Source organism: Helianthus annuus, chromosome 5, assembly GCF_002127325.2.
Source record: "Helianthus annuus cultivar XRQ/B chromosome 5, HanXRQr2.0-SUNRISE, whole genome shotgun sequence".
Lineage (NCBI taxonomy): Eukaryota > Viridiplantae > Streptophyta > Magnoliopsida > Asterales > Asteraceae > Helianthus > Helianthus annuus.
This window is the reverse complement of record NC_035437.2, coordinates 161,979,482-161,986,184: the sequence shown is the minus strand read 5'-3', so window position 1 is coordinate 161,986,184 and position 6,703 is coordinate 161,979,482. Positions and strand designations below refer to the sequence as shown.

General features: G+C 32.3%; 1 long non-coding RNA gene across 1 annotated transcript; it reads right to left on the bottom strand.

Moving 5' to 3' along the window:
• Positions 1–1,689: 1,689 nt before the first annotated feature.
• Positions 1,690–4,547, bottom strand: LOC110939365. The gene is made up of 3 exons (XR_002592202.2): positions 4,415–4,547; positions 3,145–3,223; positions 1,690–2,026 (listed from the first exon to the last, which is right to left on the bottom strand). It is a non-coding gene; the product is annotated as an uncharacterized LOC110939365 (long non-coding RNA).
• Positions 4,548–6,703: the final 2,156 nt, after the last annotated feature.

Genomic DNA, 6,703 nt, shown 5'->3' with positions numbered 1-6,703 from the left:
AAAATTTTGTATGTTTTTTTCGCTTTTTTTAATTAGTTTTCGAGTTTTCACAATAACTAGTGGTTTTCATTTGAACCTTCCCCTATGTATATATATATATATATATATATATATATATATATATGGGGAGGTTCATTTGAGAAGAAAATTTAATTGAGAATGAAAAGAACAAAGGGTACAATTGTGAAATACTAAGTAGTTAATCTTTCATCTCATTTATTACAATCTTTAAGTAATTAATTACTCATAAAGATTATTATTCTCTACACTAATTTTTATTGCCTACACACATAAAAAGTTATCGTACACATTTCGAAAATTATCCTACACATACTTAAATTTATCCTACACAACTCGTAATTTATCCTACACACCTACTAATTTGTCCTACACTCTAAATTAATTTATTTTTTAAATTTTGAAAAAATATATATTTTGAAAATAAGTTACAAATTTAATTTAGTTAGCTAATAAAAAGGAAGACTAGATATTAATGATCTATGTAAGTTTACAAATATACCCTTACATTAAAATTAAATGCAAATATTAAATGAATTAAAATGAAACATTCTTATTGGTTGAAACTTATTCTTTTTTTTTCTTACAAAAAATTTCTTCTCATTTGAACCTTCCACTATATATATATATATATATATATATATATATATATATATATATATATATATATATATATATAGTGGAGGGTTCAAATGAGAAGAAATTATTTGTAAGAAGAAAAAAGAAGAAATTTCAACCAATAGAAATGTTTGATTAGACTTCATTTAATATTTGTACTTAATGTAACTATAAGGGTATATTAGTAAACTTACATACATCATTAATTGGTAGTTTCATCTTTAATAACTAATTATATTAAATTTGTAACTTCTTTTTAAGATATATATTTTTCACAAAAAAATAAAAATAAAAATTCATTTATAGTGTAGGATAAATACGAGGCGTGTAGGATAAATTACGAGTTGTGTAGGATAAATTTCAATATGTGTAGGATAAATTTCGAAATGTGTAGGATAACTTTTGATGTGTGTAGGCAAAAATGTTTAGTGTGAAGGATTATAGTCTTAATGACTAATTAATTAGTCAAACATAATAATAAATGAGATGAGAAAAAAATATTTAATGTTTTACAATTGTACCCTTTTATTCTTTTTCTTCTCAATAAAATTTTCTTCTCAAATGAACCTTCCCCTATATATATATATATGGTAATGCTAGACAAAAAACCCTAAAATTCTTAGAAAACTCTGGAAACCCAAATCTCCCCCCATTTTTACCCAACCTCCCGACATTTTTTTTTTGAAAAAAATTACACATGTAATATACATGTTTTAGAGTGTTTTGGGCCAAAAAAAAAAAAACGCCGAAGGGATTTTTTTAAAAAAAATAAACAAAATTCAGTGCCTAACATGTGTTAGACAAAAATGCTGAAAGTTGCTGAAATTTTTTTTTTTTTTAAATTATCCCTTCGGCGCTTTTTTGATTTTTTTTGGCCCAAAACTCTTAAAAACATGTATATTACATGTGTTATTTTTTTCAAAAAAAAAAATGTCGGGAGGTTGGGTTTTCTAGGGTTTTTTATATAGATAGGGTTTTCTATCTAGCCCTACCCTATAGGTGTAAGACCCTAATTCGTATTTGACAAAAAGTCGCAGCGGAAATTCGTGCCATAAAATTTCTTTCATTACAAACGTCTGGACTTACTTGAAAGTTTGTCTTAATATGTATCTTTTACAAAAATAAAGCATAAGTCCTGTTTACTAATAGTACATACTCAATTATTCCCGTACAATCTATCTTGTGACTCGGTCTTCGATCTCTATTCCTCGTGATAACCGCCCGTGATTCGTACAACCTGCACTCACCACATACATTCATCACATTAGTACACAATACATAAACAAGATCCAATACATGTACACTTTCCCTTCAGTTTTCTCTCTGATTTTAAGCATATCATTCGCATATCCATTCCCTGGTGAGCCTTCAATAATGTACCTGCATAAATCTTCGTTTTCCAGGCACACGATTAATATCATTAACATTCAACGTATCCAAAATCATACTTACATATACACGTGCATACATCCATACCTCTCTACATACATGTATACACTCATATGTATCTTCATATATTCTTAAATACTCTACTACATACGTACCTACATTCGTATGTTTCTACCTACATGCCTACACTCGTACGTATCTTCATACATACATAAATACACATCTGCATACGTACCTACGTTCTTACGCCTTCACATATATACATACTATCCTACGTATCTTCATATATACATAAATACGCTTCTATATACGTACCTACATTCGTACGTCTCTACCTACATGCATACACTCATACATATCTTCCATATATACATAATTACACATCTACATACACGTACAAGATCTTGCATACCTCTTACATACTCATACGTTAATTACATGGGACTTAGACTTTGATTTATAGCCCATAAACATCTAAGGATCGATCAAAATCATGTTTAGAAAGCCCGCCTTAGTCCACGGATAACAAACCAAAGCCTACGATACATAAATCAACTTAAATAACAAATTTCAGAGTTTTGGACTTGGGGAGGGCGTCGGTGACGGCCCGTAGTTTTTCCCGTAGCCAAAAACCCCGTAGGCAGGTAATTAAGGCGTCGGAGAAAAACTGGTTTTCTAGAGCCCGTCGGCGACGGCCCTAACCCCGTCGGCCATGCCCTCTAGAAAACCACTTTTTCTGCAGATCCGTTTCGTCGTCCGTACGCACTAAAACGCGCATAACTTTTGAACCGTTTACCCGTTTAACCTCCCGTTTCTTCCTACATGCTCGTAAATTGGTCCTCTATCCTAAGGACTCAAAATCCCACATCCGGATTAAGTAAATTCTTAACTTATGCGCTATCGGCTTATTATTCATTTACGGTTATTCGACCCGTTCATGTTCTCATCAAACAACACATTCGTTTTAACATCAAGGCTACGTTTTGACCCGTTACATCTACTTAACAAAAATCATTGGTTTCATACAACACATCCTTATTGGTCCTCACTTAACATACTTAACTAACTAGCACATAACTTTACATAAACAATTAAGAAGTGATTATGGAAATCACTTACCTTTTTGCGTCCGTTCCCTTGCCTCCTTTTCACCCTTTTGCCTTTCTTGCTTGAGTCCATTTCCACATGATCCTTATGCCTTCACATCACGCAATCACACTCTTGTTAGTATGCATGATTGTACACTTAATGATCATGTCGAATGCATGGTTCAAGTCTAACTTTCATTAGTCAAGTCTAACAAACATAAGACATATACCCAACATCACATCTCTTCCAACTCGTATAATTCCTTACATAATTGCATATAACACACATTTTTAAACACGCACCATATGACTTTATAGCATTGAAATTTGACAAGAGTCTAGCCATACTACTTATGCAAGGTTTGACTTCCAAAAGTCAACGACCCATCTTATGGACTTTCGACTTAACCTCATATATCTGTGTCATCATATTAAGCTATAACAATGGCATTATATACACTTCATATTCATGATGTAATATGCTTACAACCACATGATCAATCCATTACATACACACACATACATATTATCAATACTACCTATACTAAAGCTTTCGGGATCCCATACTAGACGACCATATTTGGGGTACATAACCAACATGATTTTACCATCCTTACTTGCTATACATTAACGCCAATTTCATTTCGCAACCTCAACTAAACCATCGACTAAACACATAGTGTGTACCATACAATGTGAGTGAACAATGAAAGATACTAGTGTACATTTCTACCCAAACAAGACATCAATAAAACCTCCACATGGATTCGATCTTACACATGTTCCTTGTGTAAGCTTAATAACAATTTAATCATTTACACATTGTATGTATGTTCATCCACTACTTGCATACATTTTCACATAATATCGTCGTTTAGTCATTTCATCAAACACTTGGCGTGCGTACCACTATCTAAGCATAATGTACAACTATTTCATGCATCAATCTTCTACATTCATACATAGTTCATCAAATCCTTCTACTCACCATCATGTAGTATTCACAATTAATCATCCAACATATCATCATCACATTTTATTCAATTCATCAAACCATAACTCGTTATACACCGATATTTCATCAATCTTTCAACAAGAATTGGACATAGATGGTGATTAAGTCATCATCATCACCATGACTAATGGGTTTTACTTCTAAACATCAAATTAACACAAACTATACATAACCTATGTTCTACTTGATGATTCTAACCCTTATACATCATCAATTTCATACTAATTCACGGATTAAAACATAACCCACTTCATACATGATCACCAATCTTAGTTTTGAGACATACCTTATGATCCCCTTGTGTTGGTGATCACTAATTCACGTTCGGTTGATAATTTGAGCTTCAATTCACCCTTCAATTTGATGAATATTGTTGAGTTAGGGTTTGGCTCCCTTGGGGAGCTCTGGAACGATCCAGAACACACACACACACGAAAATGTGTGTGGTGTGTGTTGATATTTTCTTTTAGTTAGTGACCAAGTTTCATCCCATCCACTTTAACCCCTCAAGTTTACTTCCATCACATTTTTGGCACTACTTTTCTCCTTTAATAGTTTTTACCATGCACTTAACTAGGTTGAATAGCCTAGTTATTTATTTCGTAATATAACGCATAAGGACATATTTCAAATATATGACATTTGGATTTTGGGGCGTTACAATAGGGGGCTGCTAGAATGAAAACCACCTCGAGTTGTAAGAACCGCGAGAACTACACCCCACGGGTGGGCGTTCACCACGATTTTTTTTTACAACTAGATGTGTAAATTATAAACACAGCCGTAAAAAAAAAAATTTAAACGCCGCGGCCGGGGGGGTAGGTTTTTTACATCACAAGTTTGGTGTTTTTAATTTTTTTTTCTTTTTTCTTTTTTTTTCAACAAACTTGTGGTGTAAAAAACTACCCCCCCGGCCGCGGCGTTTAAATTTTTTTTTTTTTTTTACGGTTGTGTTTATAATTTACACATCTAGTTGTAAAAAAAAATCGTGGTGAACGCCCACCCGTGGGGTGTAGTTCTCGCGGTTCTTACAACTCGATGTGGTTTTCATTCTAGCGGCTCCCTATATATATATATATATATATATATATATATATATATATATATATATATATATATATATATATATATATATATATATATATATATATATATATATATATATATATATCAAATCAAAATCACTTATAAACAAAATAAAAGTCAAACAAAACAAAAGACTATTAAATCACTCTTCACTCTCACGTTAAACATATAAATATTGTTGTTTAAGATCATGAATAAAATCCTATATTTGCCCTAACGATATGCATGAACGAGTGACAAAAGATTTATTTTTCTCGCATGTGATTTCTTTGTCTAGCTGATTAAAAATGTGACATTTATCATTAAATTATTACACACTCCAAAAGTCCAATCATTGAAGCCAAAACATTTTGCCCTGCATAAAACGATGGAAGTACGAGACATATGATGTTGACTGGAGAGTTGGCAAAGTCCATATATCATACAGATATTATGTTCATGTGAGACCATTGTTTAACATGCATGCTTGAACATCGGATAGTGATTTCTCATCCGATGTACCTAACGTAATTATTTGTTTGATACTAAATGATATATCAATACAAGTGTTAACTAGTTTATGAGTCAATTGAGGTTATTTTTGAGAGAATGAGAGAAGAACATGCATTTTTTTTTGTTTGTTTTGTGTAAAACTTCTAACCAAATTTTGATATATTAAGGGATTATAACCAATTTTTTAAATACATGTACATGGTCTCCGAATCATTACATAGAATATTAGAGCACTCGTAATAAAGTTTCTATCTTCTTTCCCATACTTTGATTACATGAAAATATGAGATTTTATTTATTTTCACTCATATATTCGAGTCTTTTATTGTTAATTCTTCGGATTAAAGATAATAAAAACAAAAGATTAGAACATGTGTACCGGATTTAGCCAGTGTAACGTATTGTCGCAACCCCCGACCCCTGCCTGGGAGCGGGCGGCCGCGAGCTACTCAGAGCGGGTGGTATCAGTGTTTATTAATTTGCAGCGAAATACATCAGGACCGTAGTTATGAAATATTGTATCAGAGTAAAACACCTCATTTTATAATTAATAAATATAGTGGGGTAAACAGTGGCGGACCCAGGAATTTTTTCATGGGGGTGCGGAACATTTTTAAAAATTTTAGGTCCCTAGGTATATAAGTAAAAATATCGGTTCGTATCGGGTCGGTTCGGGTCGTATCAGGTCGGGTCATGTAAAACAAAAGAAATCGCGCCATAACGTCCCTACTCATGGTTTGTAACGTCCATAAATTTTCTAAACAATCTTACTATGATTTGCGGAATGTAGGCCCATTTGTATTTAACTTCAATTTCTAGAAACAATTATAGTGTTATAACTTTCATTTGATAGTTACCATCATTTAAAAACTTACATATTCCATTCCAATTTTTATAAAATTTCGGCATGACCCGTTCGTATTACGAATAACCGTTACGGTAACAAAACCTGTTTACAATCCATTTTACAACTCTAAACTTGAACATATACAAAACA